Source organism: Gossypium arboreum, chromosome 13 (genome assembly GCF_025698485.1).
Source record: "Gossypium arboreum isolate Shixiya-1 chromosome 13, ASM2569848v2, whole genome shotgun sequence".
Classification (NCBI taxonomy): Eukaryota; Viridiplantae; Streptophyta; class Magnoliopsida; order Malvales; family Malvaceae; genus Gossypium; species Gossypium arboreum.
Genome location: NC_069082.1, coordinates 24,029,529 through 24,050,609, shown reverse-complemented (window position 1 = coordinate 24,050,609; position 21,081 = coordinate 24,029,529). Strand labels below are relative to the sequence as shown.

The following is a 21,081-nucleotide window of genomic DNA, read 5'->3' as shown; positions in this document are numbered from 1 at the left end:
GTAGACTACCCCAAGTCCTAAAATAAGTTATGCAGCCATGATATATAATTTGTATCATCAAAAAATGCCACAAATTTTGCTTCCATCACAAATGATGTAAGGATAAATTATTTAACACTTTTCCATGATATGACTTTATCAATTAGATAAATAAATAGCCTAAAGTGCACCTCTTACTGTTAAGGCATCTAGCAAAATCTAAACCCAAATATCCAATCACGTTCAATAAATAGGATCTTCTATACATGAGCATATAATTTTGTTTTCAAACTGCCCACAACATTATTATAAGGAATTTATTCTATTATTTTCCATTCTACATCATTCTTTGGACACTGCATGAGACTAAATTAGTCCCCTTTTTGTATAGGAATAATTCTTGCTAATCTTTCTAGAACTTTTTCAATATAGTTTTTTTTCGAAGACAATCCTAATATTCTTATAATCTATCATAGAATATTTTAATTTCTATACATTGTCTGTCTTTTTTATTTCTTTCATTTCAAAGTTAATCGAGAGAAAAATTTTCATATTATGTAATATACCAAAATCATTTGCAGCAACCAAAATATCGCCAACATATAGAACTAAGGAAATAAACTTGCTCCCACTAATCTTTTGATATATACACTAATCAACGATGTTTCTTGAAAACTAAAAGACTTTATGGTATCATTAAACTTGATGTATCATTGTCGTGAAGCTTGTATATTGACTTCTTAAGTTTACACACCATATGACATTTGCCTCTAACTGTAAAACCTTCAAGTTGGCCATATAAACTTCTTCCTCAAGATCTGTATTTCCTCAAGATCTGTATTTTAAATTGTTGTGTTCACATCCATTTGGTGTAACTTTAAATCATAATGAACCATTAATGTCATAATAATTCTTAAGGAGTCATTCTTAGATATTATATTGTAGAATAGAATAAAAGATATAGTATTACATGATATTATAATGTTTAACTATTGATGCAAATATATAAACTATTAATATATTATATACTATATAATATGATATAAGATTATATAATATAGTAAGAGGGTTAAATTTAAAATGTAGGAAAAGTATAAGGACTTAGATATTTTTCAAACATATAATAAATAATAGTTTATGATAATAAGTAACATATTATGTACTCTACTATTATTGTAACACCCCATAATAGGCCTAGGCGTTATGACCAAACCCTGAGGAACTACATACACTTATTTTAACTAGAAATTAAAATTCAGAAATGTAACGTAAAACAAATATTGGTAAAGATATTTCCAATTTTTAGGAAAAAACTCCTTATTAATTTAATTCATGTTAATTGCAGAAAACAATTATAATATCACTTACTTTTGCAGCGGAATCCTTAAGTTAAACAGAGTTTTGAAAAAAAAAAGTAGTTTGATTTTGAAATTCAACCCATTGCAGTTTGGAATAAATATTCTAAATACAATAAAGAAGTTCAAAACGACAAATAAAATCCAAAACAATTAAAAATCACCAAAAAGTTTAAAATAGTCCAATTGAATATAATACTTTAACTTAATCAAATTTAAAAACAGAAGTTTAACCCGAGCTTCTGCTACACCCATCCGTTACGGAAGTTTAACTCAAGCAATAGACAAGATACACATATATTTACAGATATGTTTTTAGATACATGATCAGATATAGAATTAGATGTATTTTCGTAATCAGATACAGATGCATAATCAAATACATATTCAGATACATAATCAGATCCTACCCCCATCCGCTACACACCATCTCCGTCCATCTCTACACACCAAATAAGGTATTAAATACCCATCCAACTGCACACACCAATAAGTGAACGTATGTCACTGATCGCGTGATTTCGTGATAGGTTTTAAATATTTATAATTAATCATTCTTAAAACTAACTATTATCGCGATGTAGGCAAGTGTACCTATCGAACAGTATATAGTTTTAGGAAGACCGGATTGTCGAACCCAAAGGAACTAAAAGTACTAGTAATGACTGTCTTTTTATTATCTAGCCTAAGAATAATGGGGTTTTGTTTTAACTAACTAATTATCTAAACTAAGAACTCACAGAGAATAGGATTGGGGAATTACTTTTAGGAAAATCGATTGAATTAAGACAATACCTAAGGAAAAATCTACCTAGACTGTACTTGTTATTTTGGCTCTAAATCAGACGATTTATTCATTTAACTTGTTCCATAGAGATCCCTAAGTTATGTTATTATCCCTATTCAAGACTAATAACGTCTAATTCCTAGATTGAATAATTGAGACCTTTCTCTAATTAACACCCTAGGGTTGCATTAACTCGATCTATGGATCCCCTTATTAGGTTTCACCCTAATCCGACAAAATTTTGTCACCCTATGTCTAGCGCCGCAATCAACTCCGCTTAATTATGAAAATGTACTCTTAGGCAGTCTATTCCTCCTCCGAATAAGAGCTTATCTTGAATCAAGATCCGGGATATCAAAACAAGAATTAAGAACACATAATTAAGAACAAGTTAAATATTTACCATACAATTCAGAAAATAATAACAAGATTCGTCTTATGTTTCATTCCCCTTAGGTATTTAGGGGATTTAGTCCATAACTAAATAAGAAAACATCTCAGAATAATAAAGAATACAAAACATAAAGAAAACCCAAAACTCCTGAAAGGGAATTGAAGAGAGATCTTCAGTCTTAATGATGAATCCAGCTTCTGAGATGAATCAATCGGCTTCCTTGAAGTAATTCCTTACTCCCTATCCTGTGTGTCCTTTTTCTCCTCTTCTAGGGTGTATTTATAGGCTTTGGAATGCCTATTAGCCCTCAAAAGTGGCCTTTTTCGAATTGGACTCAACTTGGGCTCGGCAGGGACACGCTCATGTGACACACCCGTATGCGATTACTTCAGGCCGTGTTCGAGCCTATTAGAATGGCACGGACGTATGTTATACCCGTGTGAGTCGTGCTTTAATTCTTCCAGATTGACACGTCCTGTGGCCTGCTCGTGTGAGGAAGTCCAGGCCGTGTTGAGTTCGTACTTTGGCCCATTTTCTCTGTTTTTGGCCCGTTTCTCGTTCCTTTCGCTCTCCTATGCTCTCCTAAGTATAAAACATGAAATTAAAGTATTAGGAGTATCAAATTCACCAATTCTAATAGGAATTCATCCATAAAATACGTTAAACATGGGGTAAAAATATGTATAAATTACGGTTTATCAGTCACTTTTCACAAATATGCAGTTAAGCTGCCAAAGCAGATAGTGGTCCAACCACTAGGAAGATATATGTGGTTTAAACCACCGGATAAGACAAATTATTAAACTACCAACACTTCCTACATCAAATCATATTCCCACCCCAAGGTTCATGCAGATATTAACAGATATTATACGCACATACATCATGCATTCAAAATTATCAGAATAAAAATAATTTATATTCACATCTCATATACCATACCACATTATACATAGTAGCATACTATCAGATATCATGTTCTTCAGATCTTATTTATACAACATAGACCCTACAGAATAGCTAAAAATGAATCACACAACAATACAACCTTCAACAAAGTTTTCAAAAGATAGGCCTACATGGCTCAACTGGCTCAACCCGAGCGGTCCACACGGCCCAACACATGCCCATATGGCTCGCACTGCCCAAGTGACCAAGACCATATTGAGTTGACAGCCCCCTTTTCAGCATTGCGTCGTTCGCTATTTTTTAGGTTTTTCATTACACACCTAGTTGTTTCTGATACGTGGCACTACAACACACTTCTAGACTCCTAAACTAAAATTAGAAACAGATTAATTAGCAAAATTTTTACCAAATCGAATTCACTCATATGACAAAATCATCAAAAATCACACTTATTACGAAAAAAACCAGCCCTTACACTACAATAACCATTTACCTTAGCGAATATAACAGCCCACCAACATATTCTAAATTGTTGAAGGATTAATCGTCTCATGAACTTCACCTAGAAAACCTACATGATTAAAAGCGGGATTCATAATAGCTAAAATATTAGTTGCGCATTAAAAACTAATTAAACCATATTATTAGAAACAACGATAATTACACCAAGATTTGCTTACGATCAATCTCTTTAAATATCGTACAACGAATCGCACCTAAAACGACAATTGCAAAACCAAAACAATAGCAAAAGAAACAGAATTTAAGGCAAAAGAGTGAAAATAGAGTAAAAAGAAAGAAAAGAAATGTTGAAGAAAGACTGGAGCCAAATGAAATGACAAAGGAAGAGGGGGAAAATGTGAAACGTGAAGAGAGAATTGGGGAGGTTTTTTTCTTAAAAATCAAATAAAATAAAAATTTGTTTGCATGGGAAAGGATTTGAACAGAAAACCAAAGTGAAGTTGATACCTTACCACTAAACCAGCAAACTCATTCTATTATTAGTTGAGCGAAAATAACATATAATTCAAATGTTCATAGATAGGGGTTTAGACAAAAAAAAATCAAAGATCAAGACTCGAACCCAAAACATCTCAAACACAAGCACAACCCTTAATCACTAAACCAAATTAAATCACTTAACAATATCCAACAATTTAAAAACTTAAATTTTTTGGGCATTACAATTATAAAATGAATATAGTATTATATAATGAAATAATATATTTTATAAGTATTAATATATATAATTATAATTATCTTATAGATTATAATAAAATATATAACATAAAAAGTTATGTGTAATTTAGTATATTATACATGTTTATAATTATAACTAGCAAGAAATAAAATATTATTGAAAATTTAATATCTTTATGAAATATTGTTTTTATTAAATTAGATTTGAATTGGTAACTTTTACAAATTGTAGTTGAGTATTGGAGTTAATTTATTTTTATTTTGGACTTGAAATTTGGGCTACAATTAGTGTATTTTGAGTTTGGGTGTAACGCCCCAAAATTTTTAAATTTTTGGTTTTGTGGAATTGTGCTCTAAGAGTGTCTGAAAAGTCTTGGATTCAAGCCATGTCTTTGGCAAGATTTTGTTTTTCCTCTAAATGAAAGCCTCACTCTTGTTCAATAGACTTTTATTTAATTGTTGATAAGTTATATTAGAATAGGTCTGCTGGTTTGGTGGTTAAAAGGTGTTTCAGAGTGTTGAAGGTCTTATGTTCAAATCCTAACTTCAGCAAGGGTGATTTATTTTGTTCGGTTGAGGGGCAGAGTTTTGGTTGCATTAGAATTCTGAGTAGTGGGATTAGATGGAGAGAATTTAGGGATTTTGTATCATATCCCTTATTTGTTTTTCTCTTTTTCTAGAATTTCCAAGTTTGATGTTGTTTTTCTTCTCCCCTTACTCTGCCGAATTTTTCTTGGTTTCCTTCGACGTATTTCGCTCACCCAGTAAGTATTTGCTCCGCCATTTTCTTAAGTTTTTGGTTAGCGTTTTAATGGAGATTTGTGTTCTTTCTCAAATAGGGGAAGTTTCAGAGGTTCGTAATCGTTCGTAGGAATATTAGGACGTGGAGCTATTGTTGTTCGTTGGAAGGTAAGTTTTGGCTGTCTAACCTTTTGAATAACTTAGTTGGGATCGGTTTAGTTTTCATTCGTAGCGTTTAATTCGGAGACCTTTGGATGATTTTAGGTTCTGGAGTGCTTGGAGTTCGATTTAACTTCAAATGAAACCAGGTGTGTACCCGAAAACTCAAGAAACGAGAATCGGTGAAAGCCAAAAAATGAAACTGTCGACACCGCACTGGCGTGTGGTCGCCTGTGTGGTAGGCCGTGTGCCAATACACGGCGTGTTGATTGAGGCCGTGCCGTAGTGTCGAAGGACACTGCAGGTGTGATGGCTGTGTGGTAGTGTGACACACGAGCTCAACCAACTGAGTCGTCTGGGCCACATGGCCAGGCCACATGGGCGTGTGAGCCCATTTTTCTGAAATACTCTGAAAGGTTACTCGAGTCGCCCAAGTTGACTAGGATCTACTGTAGGGTCGGTAAGAGTTATTTAACCCCTGAGCCTTAGCATGTAGACCGATTCATATGTATGACTTGTTAATTGCTTATCCGCATGTCATGTATTGTATGCTGCATTGCATCGAGGCTGGGTTAATGTATACGGAGGAAGTATTCTGAAACGCTCCTAAGCCTGATATCTGGCAGCATAGCTATAATTATCCGATTATGTGTCGTATTTCGGTACGACATGGTGTGTAGGGATGGGTGGATCGATTTTATCCCCATATGGTGTGTAGGGTTGGGTGGAGTTAGTGTGTAAAGGCTGGTGGGTAGGACTATTATTCTTCTCTGTTATGCATGATATATCTGAGATGGGCTAAGGCCGAATTCGTATCTGATTCTGTATCTGAGTGGGTAATGTTCACACCGGTTCTGTAAAGGGTTCAGGCTCGAATTATCTGATATTTGGATATATGACTGATTTTACACTTTGCGAAATCTCACCATTTTCTATTTAATCTGTGTAGGTAATCCCCAGCATTAGACGGATCGGAGCTGCGTAGGACTCGGCAATGACTACCACTATTTCGTACTGTGTTAATTCGGTTTTTTTTAAGTTAATTAATTTTCTCGTTAATAATTTGGGTATTTATTTTTGTAATTGGATCTTTTGGGACTGACTGTTTAAATTTGGGATTATACTTTACTTCCCAGTTTTATCCATACAAAAACACTATGTTTTCTTAGAATTAAAGTTTTCTAAAAAAAAATGGTTTTCTAAAACCAAAAGTTCACCAGCTTTCGCTAAAAAGTCACGTTTTGAACAATAACAACGAATATGCGTTTTCTGAGCTAAATGAAGACTAATAAACTAGATGGGTTTTCACTCGATGAATTAAACTACAAATTTCATTCCATGTCATAACGTCCAGGCCGGGTTTGGGGTGTTACATTGGGTAAATAATGGGTACATTATTTAGGTTTGGGCTTAGTATAATATATTTGGGTTTTGTAATAACTATTTTAGAATATGAGTATTAGTAAGGGTGTACAAATTTCGGGTAATACCGATTTAACTGACCAAACTAAATTAATTTGGTTAATCAATCGATTAACTGAACTAATTTGGTCGAGGGTCGGTTAATAATTTTTTAGAATTTTAGTTAACGGTTAATTCAATTCAAAATCAGTTAATTAACCGAATTAACCAAAAAATTTTATTTTTATATACATTTTACATATATTAAATTTGGTTAATTCATTTAGTTTGGTTAATTTGATTAATTTTTATATGTTTTATACTTGTTTTAACAATATATATATATATATATATATATATATATATTTATATATATATATATATAATTGCTAATTCGGTTAACCGACCAAATTAACCGAAAAAGTTTGGTTCGATTAATTGTTTTGAAAAATATTTTGATACAGCTTAACGATTAAGGTTTTAAAAGTTCGATTAATTCGGTTAATGCTAGTCGGGTTGATTAACCGATTGAACACTCCTAAGTATTAGGTATCTAAATTTAATAAGAAAAATAAAAAATATTTAATTTTCAATATAATATAATAATGAACAATAAAATATATTTTTGTAAATTTTGCATAGATTAGCCCTTTAGTTATTTTATATAAAAAGAATATTATTAAATATATAATTTATACTTTTTATAAGGCAAAGCATTGTAATCGCATAAAAATAAAATGAATTATTAGATTCGAAATAAAAATAGTTATAACTTATAAAATTCAAATTTACTTAAATTGATTTGAGCCTGCCCAACTTGATCTAAGCCCGGATCTGAAAAAAAATTTAGACAAAAATAGCCAAAGCCAATCACAAATCTGAGCCCAAAAAAATCAGGGTCTGAAGTAAGCCCAAGAAAAAACTCATATACATTTTGAGCCCAAATTTTCCAAATTTGGTTTTTACGAATTGAGGAGGCATCTTGTAATCTTTTTGGTGATTTTAGAACATTGGGAACACTTTGAACGAAAATTTTAAGTTGCTTCACAATTTCAAGGTTTTGGGGTTAAATCTGATTTCCTTTGACTCTTAGTTATAAGTTTTAATTTGTCTCAACTGCCTTTGCTTCTATCATGTATCTAACACTTTTTTGTTTCTTGTGTTAGTAGGTATGATAAAAGTTGCACGTTTCTTTCTTTGTGCAACTTCATTCTTCGATGTCGAGCTTCTTTCTTGGTGTCCTAGAGCCTTTAGGTATGCTTTGTTAAAGAACAACCATCAACATTTTAGAGTATATTACTACTTATTTTTCTTAAAAATTTACATGATTTGAAGTTCTTATTTATTTCTTTGCCTTTAAGTGTGTTATTTTTTTGTGAGGATATTATTTTATAACCTCTTATTTGTTAAGTGTTTGTGACTTTTTAGATTCTAAAAATGGTGAGCTTTATATGTTTTATTTGTAACAGTTCTGCTCTCAAAAAGTGTTTGCGATGTAGATTGGTTTCCTATTGCTCCATCAATTTTCAAAATGTACATTAGAACGTTGTGCATAAAATCAAGTGTCAATTAATGGAGAGATGCTCTCAAGTAAATGAGAGTAATAATGTTCTCACATCTATTTTTAAATGTTAGTGGTGTGAAGTTCTCAATGTCTAATTCAATACCCACCTAAAGAAGAAAGTAAGTATGACTCTGTGTCTACTCTTGGTACTTGTCCCAATGATGACTATTGTGAAAAAGAAAGCTGTTGTAGTGAACTTAGCAAACACAAAGACGTAGAGAGTGAGGAAATTTCATGGTAGCCCATGCCTTTCGCAAAGCTCGAAACACCAAGCCATCCATAATATATGTATTATTTTTAGACTTCTCATAACTTTGATTGTTCGAGAGATTCATTCTTTTTCGACTAAGGACAAGATTCAAGGACGAATCTTTTCAAGGAAAGGACAAATGATACATGTGTGGATAGGGTAAATTTTATTAATTTAAATTCATGAAAGCTGTTGTTTTTCAAGTTTAGAAGATCAGTCAACTTGCAACAAGTTTTTAGATGGGATTCAGGAGGTGTGACATAAATGGAAGTGTTAATATGTTTCCAAGAGCCTAAGTTGTGGAGAGAGAAACCCAAACACACATCAACTAAATATCAAGCCCATTTGAAGTTCATGCAGATTACTTGAAGACATAATTGTTTTATTTATATATTTTTACTTATTTGTTGGTCTAATCTGTCAATGATCTGATTCAGAAGTTTATTTTTAAGCCCAAGTTTTTTTTTTTTTTGTAAATTTGGTCCATACACAACTCCCATAAAAGCTGGCTAAATTCACTTAGTCTTTTCTTCCCTCCTTTTAAGTTTCTTAAGAAGAAAGAATTAACTTTCATAATTGCCCACATTTTTAGGCTACATTTTAGGGATTTGTTTTTTTTTTTTTATAAGGAAGGAAGGCATTCAACAGCCTTTAAGGTCTAATATTTCTTACATGGAAGTCCCTCATTTTATCTTCTAAAAGAAGTTGTCTAACATCAAACATAGGAAAATCAATAATTTCCAGATCATATTTGTTCTTAGAACAAGACTTAGCTACGCAATCACCCACTTTACTCATTTCATGGAAGACAAATTGAAATTTGACAGTCCAATTGCACCTGCATTCCTCATTTATTCTTCAAACTAAGGTTGTTGATGATGACCTTAGTGAATCATCTGTTAGCATATTCACTGCACTTTTATTGTTAGATTCAATTATCACCTTGGTGTATCCCTTCCTCCAAGCTATTTCAAGACCATGAAAGATCTCCCATAACTCAGCCGTTAGAGTTGAACTCTCCCAATAAATCATCGAAATCCTGCTAACCAATTACCATGTCAGTCACGTAAAATGCCACCCGCATACAAATTTTCTCTCTTTGTTGTAGCTCCATTTGAGTTAATTTTTAACCAACCGTGGCTAGGAGCCTTCCATTTTATGGCAGTAGTTCTTGATGAATCTTCTTTCGACGCTACTATTACTGCATTTCTTATGTGAATGGTGAGTGTTTCAACTTGTCCAACTATCATTTCAAAGCTATCGTATTTCCGCTGAAATATTATTGTATTACTGTGCTTCCAAATAAACCAGCAAGTAATCGCAAAAAAACTCCCTATTTAACTGCTCCAAGACCAAACCCTGCCTGGTTCTTTAAATTTGATACCATCCAGTCTTCTAGATCTACTTCAAAAAAATTTATAATCACTAGTATAGATAGTTTTAAACCAAATACTTTTCACAATGTTGCAATCCCGCAACATGTGGATGAGAGTTTCTTGGCAATTCCCACATAGAATACAACTGCTATCATTCGTCAATCTTCTTCAGACTTTTTTGTGATTTGTTAACAGTCTTTTCTTCATCATCAACCATAAAAATTCTTTATTCTAGGAGGTAGAATGTTCTTCCATGGTACTCTCCAAACATCGTTATGAGTAGTAGGGTCAACTTGAATCTGACTTTTATAAGCCTCCTTAACCGAGAACTAACCTGAGTCATTTTTCTTCCATAAGCAAGTATTATCTCCCAAAAGCTCCATTGGTGGAGGGAAAGCAGCAATATGCTCCAAAATCTCCTCATCAATGAATTAAGTTAGTACATTTCAATCCAACCACCATTTGGGTCTGTCACATTCGAAACTTTAGCCTCCATGGGAACAACCGTTGATTGTCGTAAGTATCTATGAAAAGATCCCAATCTTGACATCCAGTTATCCATGAGGAAATTAACTGACCTTCCATTACCTATACTCCAACAAATATTCAACCGAAAGGTTTCCCACACCAGATTGATTGACCACCAAGTATAAGAGCTATTAATTCTGCATAAAGAAGAAGGGCAAATTTCAAGCATCTTATATTTATGCCGTAGAATTTTAACCCATAACTTATCCAGCTAAGTAATTGTAGACACCCATTTTTGTCCGAGCTCGATTAGGGGCCCATTTAAATTTTGTTCTCTCTTGGGCCCTTCGAAACCCAACTAGTTTTGGTCTATTTGAGACCTTTATTTTTCTTTTCTTTTTTTCTTCTTTCCAAATTATTATTACCATTACTACTATTACTATTATTAAATACTATTATTATCATTTTCTAAAGATAAGCAAGATTAAATATATATATATATATATATATATATATATAAAAACATGAAAAGAAAAGAAAAAATGAAGAGGCTTTTCATTATTTTTGTTCTTAAAAAGAAGGTAAATATAAACACAACTATAAGCATTCTATTTCTTTTCTTTTTTTTTTTCTTTTTTTTTTGCCATAGACATGTCATGAGGGATAAAATTTTGGGTTCTGATGAAAGGAACGTCACTAAACCATCGGTCCTCCACCCCTAGGAGCCCAAAAAAATCCCATTTTTTCCTCCCCTTTCTAAAATAAATGTTTTTTTTTTTAAAAAGCTTGATTTTGACAAAAGTTTTAATTTTTTTAAAAAAAGAGAAAGTTTAGATTTTAACAAATAAAAATCTGTTTTGTTTTTAGTTATTTTAAAGAAAAGTTTAAATTTTTAAAACAAAGTTGTGATTTTTTTTCAACTACTTAGACAACCATATGCTATGCTTTCTCAGTATCTATTTTAATCACAATCCATCCTTTCTTCCCCTTCCATGTTCTCATCGAGTGTATCACTTCCTGAGCTATGATCACATTACCTACTGTGTTTCTTCTCCTTGCCCCCCACAAACCTTGTCTGGTTAGGTGCTATAAGTGTTGATAAAATAGGCTTTAAGTGATTAACTATTACCTTAGTTAACACTTTGTAAGACATTGGGCATAAACTGATGGGCCTATACTGAGAAATTACCTTTGGCGCATCCACCTTCAGGATAAAAACAATCAGTGTCTTATTAAAAAATGGTTCAACGTCCCCTTCATTAAACACTCTTCTAATCATATCCACCAAAGACTCCAACAATATTCCATTGAGTCTGATAAAATTGTGCATGCAACCCGTCCACCCTTGGTGACTTTAATGGTGTCATTTCAAATAGTGTCATCCTAACTTCCTCACCTGTGAGACTCCTCCCCATTGCTTCCATCATATCTAAATCAACCGTTAGAAATCTTTCTCGAATAGGGAAACGTCCTATACTTGGTGCATCAATAGTATAGAGATTCTAGAAATAGTTGACAACTTCAAGTTGTAACCTTTCTTCCTTATAGCACCAGTTTCCATCAGACAACCTAAGTGCTTTAATCTGATTTTTTCTTCGTCTGGCAGTTGCTCTAGAGTGGAAATATTTGGTATTTCGATCACCCTTAGCCAACCAATTGCTTCTAGATTTTTACTTCCATAGGAGTTCTTCACCATCCAAAATATTCTCCAATTCAATCCAGAGATCCTTTTCCACCTTTATCAGATTTTTTAAAATAAAATCTTTCAAGAGCCTTTTGAATCCCCTGTAACCTAGCCAGTATCCTCCTTTTCTTAGCAATGACATGGCCATAAGTTTCTCTACTCCATTTCTTTACTGCATTTGTAAAATTACAAACCAAACTTTCAAGAGACCCATTACCAAACCAGTTTTCATTAACCATCGAATGGAGGCTTCCATGTGTGCATCACCCACTAAAATATCTGAACGGTCTGTTCAACTTAGGTCCTTCATTTCCAAACTTGATAGCGAGAGGCCTATGGTTATACATGACTTTCTGGAGATGATACACTGCTGTACATGGGAACTTCACATCCCATTGATAATTACAAAGTGCCCGATCTAACCGTTCAAAAATAAGTCCTTTATTCCAAGTGAATTTTGAACCCTTATAACCAAGATCCTTCAAATTACAGTCATTGACAAACTTATTGAACAAAGGGCACCTTCAACGTTCCTACTTGCCCACCTTTCTTCTCATCAGCATTTAGCATCACATTGAAGTCCCCTGCAATCAACCATGGGCTTTGTATAGACTCAGTGATATGATTTAATCCTACCCAAAGATCCTTTCTTCTGATTCGTTGAGGGCTCTCAAAAACTGCCGTGAAACAAAAATCATCAACTAAGTCTGGGAACCGTATTCTCATATGTATGAACTGGAAGTGATTAAAAAGAACCTCTACTTTAATATTTTCTTGCCAGAGCACCCAAATTCCCCCTGTAAAGCATTTAGCTTCGATTCTATGAGAAAACGGTAATCTGATTCAATCAATTACCTTATCAGCTTTAGACGGAGGGGAAGTGGAAGATAAAGAGATGGAAAGTGAAAGAAAGCTCGGGATTTGGACGGAAAAAGGAGATGGGTTTTGGAAATCTTTGAAATCAGCTGTTTTTGGGGTTAGTAAATTTGGTTCTCAATCTCAAGATGAATACGAAAAAGCTGTGGCTAAAGTTGAAGAAGTTTTCTCCTTGGTGAGTTTAATGGATTGAATTTCTCTTTGTTCTTTATAATTCATGTTCTTTATTATGCTCCATAATTAGTAGTTTATGCATGTTTAAATTATATGAGCTATCTTTGAACCAGATTGCTATGCAAATAGGAAGATAGTAAAAGTACATTAAACTCACCAAATCGATCCCCTCCCGGTTGAAATTCTCGGGATCCAGCAACGGTTTGTCGAGCTCCTCGCTCATGATGATTCAAGCTGTTTAAACAACATACACATCATGAATAATGTCAAACTGCATTGATCAGGTTCTATAACTGCTAAGTCTGACCGGACAGCATATCATATAGAACAGAACAGCAGGACAACCATTTGATTAGTTCTAACTAAAGGGGAAAAAAGCACAGTTTGCTAAAACCAAACAGCACTGGAACCAGTTTGACAACTTACTTTTTATGGAAAAGTGAAGAGCAGTAAAGCCTGCAAAGTGAAGCTTCCTCTCCTCTGTTTTAGTGGAGCTAGCGGAGTTTGTGTAGTATGAAGAAGGCTAAGGCAAACAAGTGAAGTGAGAGATAATAAAGGGGCAATAATAACCAATGTTTTGTTTTTTGTTGACCGGTTGTTGGGACCTGACTGGTATATCACCTGACCCTAAACCTTGGCGCCACCGTCACCATTTTTTGGCTATCAACTACCTTTCAAACCTTGCTGTTCTAGACCCAGATCAAATTCTCTTAAATACCCCTTTAAGAATTTATGAAATTTCAACTGACCAGCACCTTGACAATTCCAGATGAGAATGTTCGTTTTCATCACAAAAAAAAAAAAAAAAACTTTATGAAATGAGACTGACCTGCATTAAACTCAATAGTCTTGAGAGGCGTCATCCATATGTGTAACCTCTCCAGCATCACCTCTGACCAAGTCAATCAACTTAAACTTGTCTGATTGAAATTCCATTTGAGTTTCATCCCATTCTCCCAAATTCTCGTCCAAAGCCCTAGCCTCTTGGGAGAATTGTTCCAACCTATCGACAATCCCATTAATAATTGTCTGAATCGGAACCGTCTAATTCTCTTCTGACAAATCATGATTACGATTTCCAGTCTCTGCCGTTCTTGGGTTTTTTTTTTTCCAAAAAACCCCCTTTATTCTTGTGGCAGAGAGGAAAAAGGCACCAGGTTCTTTTTTTTTTTGAACAAAAAAACAGGATTAAAAGGCACCAGGTTCTGAATGATCAATTCAGGGTCAGTATTATCCTGAATCACATGTTTAACAAAGTTCCTTGGTTGTCCATAATTGAAATGGCTATGTGGGCTGAGAAATTAAACACAAACGGATCCTTATTCAGTATATCCATTGGGCCTATCCTGTTTAATCGATCCTTCATATCGTTGCGCCTCACGCTCCCTTTTTTAAAATTTTTCCACTAGTTAAGCCCATTACCATGTGTTTTCGACCTGGATTGCTTCTGGTGGCCTAATTCTTATTTTGGACCTTATGTAACACTCAAAATCCAGCCTAGTCGCCAAGTCCGAATATCAGAATGCCACAACACCGTCTCATATTATACTCATAGTAAATTGTCACATTATTAAGAAATCATTCTCTTTATCAGTTATCTTAAAAAAATTTAGTCAAACATATATCAATTATCATTAGAACATGTCAAACATACTTCCAATAGTCTTATAAATATAATTAAACGTGCATTAAGATCACTTAGCAAAATTTCCAAGACAGCCATGTAAGTATCGATAATAGGATAAAGGTATCGATATTTTCTTGGTACGGTATCGATACTGGTTGCAAAATCGGTACCAAATCAGTATTCTGTTTCTCAACTAAAATCAAAGACTCAAAAAATATCAGTAACTTTGCAAAAGCATCGATAAAATTAGCTCGAGCATCGAAACTCGTGATATGGTATCGATACTAATTTACGATTCTGACTTCCTGCACATTTCAAAATCACAGAGGTATTGTTTTTACAACACGAATATTGATACCTCTGCTTCAGACTAGAAAAATAAAGCATTTTTAAGCATATAAGTCATTCCAACTTGTACCAATTCATCATGCTATTATATCATCATCAAATAAACATCAAAATGGACAATAATCACAGTTTCAAACATCGAGAATAAGTCCGAGCAATAATCAAAATATCGTGATTCAAACCTTTAAATCCTGAGAGCAAATAAACTATGGAAACAACCAAAATATCATGGCAAAATTCGTGCAAAAATTCTACCACATTGCCTTTATTTCACCAAAACAAAAATAAATAACAATAACACCTACGAAAACATAGAAATGGACTTGCTTTGATTACTATTGGTGTGACAGCCCAAAATTGATCCTAGTCGGGGTGTGGTTTAGGGACCACAAAACCGAGGCATAAAAATAATTTATAATTTATTTTGATGCCTATAATATGTGTTAATTCATGTGTGACATTTTTGATGTTTCGATTTAGAGTTATAAATGTGAATTTCACTAGAAAGGACCTAGTAGTAAACTTTGAAAGTATGATGGGGAAATGTGTGATGACTAGTTGATAATGCATGCAAAAATAAGGGATTTATGTCAAATTCCCCCTAACATGAAGTGGCCGGCCATGACAAGGCGGTATGGGCTAAACATGTCATGAAACATGTTTTGTTGGTGCATTAAGGTGAAATAATAAACAAAGGTGTATGGGTGATAAAAGAATGAAAAAAAAAATGTGTGTGAGTGTGGTATTCCCCCCCCTTGCCGTGAGTTGAGAAAGAAGGAAGAAAAAAAATTGTTGTGTTCATCCTTTCTCATCTTTTTGGCCGAAAATCATAAGGAGGAAGAAAGGGATTTTTGCTCCATTTTTGGTTTAAGAAGAGAACTAGAAGGAGATTTGGCCATACTTGTACCAAGATTAAGGTATGTATGAGGTTGTGTCATGAGTTTCATGCATGTTTTAGTTGCTAACTTGATGTTCATGTTAGCCCATGGTTCAAATCCTTGTTGTGCCATGGAAATGGTATTTGGCCAAGGTTGATATTGTGTTAAAGCCATTGCATGCTAAATGTGAAGCTTGTTGATGATGCATGTAATGAAGGATTGACTACTCTTGAAATTTCTTTTTAGTATTCTTGAGTAGGACATTGAATTCTTTGTTTAACCATGACCAGAGTTAAAAGGGTATGGTTGTGATGTATTCGCCATGGTGCATTCATGAGCATGATTTATGCTTGTTACTTGATTGGTAAAATTTGTGTTTGGATGGGTATGAACCCTTGAGATTGACCTTGCACCTATATGTGTGTATATGTTTGCACATGATGTTTTGATTATGAAGTGCGATAAATATGTTTGTTTAAAGAAGAAAATGTTGAAGAATGGTTGTGAAATTGCAAGTACATTCGGCCTAGTACACATATGATGTGAAAATCTTGGAATTTATTGTTGATTTGGTGCAAGAATGACTAAGTATAATCGGCCATATGAGTGCTTGATGCTATATTATAAGTATTGAGCTACAATATGTAAAGCATTAGCTAGTAAAATGTGTGCCATTCATGTGTGGTGTTAAACATGTAATTGGCCTCAACATCAACATGCATAATCGGCCATGAATGAGTACCTAAGAGGTTGTGTTGTTCGGCCATGAGTAAGCATGTTGAAGGCTTTGTGTGTTGAGTCGATTCATGAATTCCGTACTTATGTGACTTTATTGTCTAGTGAATATATGTGGGCTAAGTGCCTTGAGTTCTTCTTTTCGATACTCAAATGATTGAATCAAATTATTTGTTAAATTAAGCTCAAGAGCAAAGGGGGACCAAATCCGATAAAGGGAAGGAAAAAGTCGTCGAATAGCCATCGGAATCGTTCGACAACATCCGAGGTAAGTTTTCGAGTATCGAAACTTAGATTTTGATTCGATTGAACAAAGTAATAAGCAATCGAAATTGTGCCCTTGTATATGGCCATTGAGCCGAAATGATATTTTGATTAAGTAAAATGTGCATAAAAGTTTGTTATGAAATTGAAACAAAGATGTGAATGAATGTGCGACCAGTGATATCCGGGCTAAGCCCAAGGCAATTGTGCGACCAGATATCGGGCTAAGCCCAAGGCAATTGTGCGAGCTATGATATCGGGCTAAGCCCAAGGCAATTGTGCGAGTTGTGATATCCGGGTTAAGTCCGAAGGCATTTGTGCGGGTTACCATAACCGGGCTATGTCCTCAAGGTGTTTTGAACAGTAGCTATATCCGGATAAACTCAAAGGTATGTGATTTGAAATTTATAAGCTGCTGGAAAATTTTCAGTTAATGCACTTGTGAAATTCCCAACAACAAGGTATGTTTTGTGTGTGCTTTGCACACTATGAGTAAGTGCGTATGAATATTCGCTCTAATGATAAATGAGCTATCGGCATTAACTAGGCCGTTATTTGTGTATGAATATAAGAGTTGGGATTGTGAAGTAAGCATGTCTTTGAGAAATTGTGCATATGAATTATTGTTTAGCTACTTGAATGCTATGCTTTGGTTGTGTGTATATTATGGCTCGAAACTTACTAAGCATAAATTGCTTACTCCGTTTCTTTGTTTCTCTGTTTATAGATTTTGCTCGTTAGCGATCGGATTCGGGATCATAGAAGTTGAAGTCAACCACACTATCAAAGCCCTTTTTGGTACTCCTTTAGTTGAGTTTTGGATATGGCATGTATAGAACTACCCTCGGTTGTTTTTAAGTACTTGTGATGTATATGTGTACGGCCATGCGAAAATGGTTCGTAATAGTGGAGTATGGAATTAGACCATTTGTGGTTTGTAATTATATATGGTTTCATGATGTGATTATGGATTGGAATGGGAGTGTTGGTCACATGATCAGCCATTGGAATGGCTAAATATGATCATATGTGGACCCATGTATGGCAAGACTATAGTTGGCCCATGGAGACTACAAATTAGGTAAAGCCTACCTTAAAAACAGATGCTGCCAGCTGCAGTGACGTGGATGTGGAAAATCACCAAAATTTGTAGGAATGGTGTTAAATAGTGAATAAATGATGCGATCGAATCTTGATGAGCCTATTTTCATATGAAAGTAACGAAACGATCATATGAACAGTATACCGAGAGATTTAAAGTTCTCGTGAGACAGGGCCAGAACGGTTTCTGGGTCCCCTGTCGCGACTTTGAAAATTTACCATAAATTATCCAGAATGAATTAGGAGTCATGCCTTATATGTGCAGATTACTTTTTGAGTCTAGTTTCATTAGAAACAAACGGCATCAGTATTGAAACCCTGTACAGAGAGATATTCAAGTTGAAACGTGCGAAGGTCAGTGTAGTCGACCCCTGTAACATGGGCGACTTCAACTAATAAACTGTACCAATTGGGCTGACCAAAAATTCTAGAAATAAATCCATGGATGGATATATGAGTCTAAATTCATGGAAAATTTACGGAATCAGTTTCCGAGTTGTGAAACTCGAGATATGCTTTTTAAGACGACAGCGACGCAGTTTTCTAGCTTGCCTGGGAATGTCAAATTGGTCGGTGCCATAAGTGGTTTTGGCTTGTTAACCCCTCGTGTCCGACACCGGTAACGGTCTCGGGTTCGGGGTGTTACAATTGGAACCACACCGCTCACACTAGCACACAATGAATCTGCAAGGAGGTGAGCTTAATAAGCTCAGTGAATGCCTAGAACAACTATCATGCAAACAATTCATCAAGCATTATCGAAACAACCATATAGTACAACCTCAACAGTTCCAACTTTAGTGTCAAAATATACTTACTCGTGTATTATTTTCTAGTTCTTTTGCATGGTAAACATATTCACTTTTAAGCATATATCATATTACACATATAATCGCCTAACATACAAGCATATATTACAATACTCAAATAATCACATAGCATATAATCATATATCACAATACTCAAAACATCTTTATAGATAAATTGCATGATGGTCGCATGTCATATAAACACATATCACAATACACACATATTCATAATTTAAGATAATTTGACACTTGAGCTATGAAACGTAAAAGTGAGTTCTATCATCACTCATTGGATATGCGAATCTCCAACACACCACATAGAGTTATAGAGTCAAACATGTCCCAAAAGTGAAGCATAAAGCTAACACTCTCCTTATTTCCCCTTATATGTCCCGTTGAATAGAGCTTAGCTCATATTCCCTTATCCCTCTAACGTGTCCCAGGGCCTCAACGCCAAAAATCACTGTGCATATATGTGAGTACTTAAAATCCTATGGCATGCCAACTATATCCAACTGTTTCAAGATTACAAGGCCAAAATATCCAAAACAAAAAACATATCACTTACCGATTATCCATGCATTACCACTGCATATTTGCATCTTTAGCAAAACACTGTCACTAGCATTTAACATATACATAACATGTACTCTTTTACACTTCACAACGGTTACCATAACCACATATTACATGTTATAACATCTCATTTCAATTCACATATTCACAAACACAAAAACACATTGTTCACAAGATAGCATATTTATGAGAAAGCTTACACTCGGAATTTAGAGTAGGGGTTTAGGCTATTACTAAATTCTGAAATAACACATTAAATCATGTCCACAAGTAATTATCTCAAACACTCACCAACACGCTTTCGCCAAAAAGTTGAAAGCTCAAACTAGCTTTTTCTTGCCTTTATCTCTACTCGTAGAAGGTCCTATCGAATCCGGAACTTCAAGACAACAAATTCACACAATAATACATTCACAAATTAGCTAAGGACTCACCACAAGTACTTAAAAACATAAGCCTAAGCTATGTTCTCATGTAGTTGAAACCTTTAACATAACCAGCTTGAAATCCAAATATCTCGATTTACACTTAATCTTTTTTCCTAAAATGAGTTTCATTCATCTAATTATTTGTCAAAGACTAATGCCCAACCTTTAAACTACACAAGACTACTCAATTCATAGTATTGACTTTTTTTACATGTTTTTGGCTATTTCCACGAAAATTCATTAAATCCTTAGAAATCCTTAACGAAAATTTAATTTTAGCTTAAAAAAATTCTAATCACATCAAAACTAATTGAAAAATACTTTGAAACATTGATTTTATACAAAATCTCGAATTTCACAATTAACGGCCCAAGTTTCGACTTTTATTCAAACCATGTGATTTAATGGCTAAAAACTTAGTTTTAAGTGCTAAATAACATTAGAAACGCATAAGGAATTGAATCGTTACATTAGATGAAAAAAATCCAAGAGTTTTAGCTAAAACCCAAAAACTTGACAATGGAGAAAACTATGCTGATTTTGAGCATTTTTCTTGGTATTTAATCGAGGTTTAAGGCTTGGGTGATGATAGAAATCAAAAGATTGGAGTTTGGGAAGCAAAATTTGAATGAGAAGAGCTTGGAAAACAAGGGACAACAACCATAAAGGATGGAGAAAACTAACGTGTGTTTTGTGAATATAAAGGGGGAAAATAGGGTGAACATTAAAATTTGGTTTAATTGCCTTTTAAAAACTCATAATTTAGACCCTTTTACAAATCAATCCTATTTTCAAAATTAAAGGTATTTAAAACTCATTTTCCAAAATTGATTTAATTTTCTAAAAACCAATAGTCAAAAACATTATTAATAAACCATGTCGGAAAATTTCAAACACTCTAAGGCTAAAATACCTAAAATACTCCTAAAACTCCTAGGCCAAAATTTAAGGTGTTACACCTCATCCTTAGTCTGTTTGCTATTAAAACCCCATTAAAA

At 34.1% G+C, this 21,081-nt stretch overlaps 1 long non-coding RNA gene across 9 annotated transcripts; it reads right to left on the bottom strand.

Annotated features, from left to right (window-relative positions):
- Positions 1–1,792: 1,792 nt before the first annotated feature.
- On the bottom strand, positions 1,793–14,586 carry LOC128286880 (uncharacterized). 9 transcript variants are annotated; one of them, XR_008277553.1, is made up of 5 exons: positions 13,744–14,586; positions 13,475–13,551; positions 3,918–3,995; positions 3,595–3,793; positions 2,502–3,097 (listed from the first exon to the last, which is right to left on the bottom strand). It is a non-coding gene; the product is annotated as an uncharacterized LOC128286880 (long non-coding RNA). The 9 variants fall into 9 exon arrangements; XR_008277554.1 differs by lacking the exon at positions 3,595–3,793 and having other exon boundaries at positions 13,744–14,578; XR_008277551.1 differs by having other exon boundaries at positions 3,047–3,793; positions 13,744–14,578.
- Between the last annotated feature and the right edge of the window lie 6,495 nt (positions 14,587–21,081).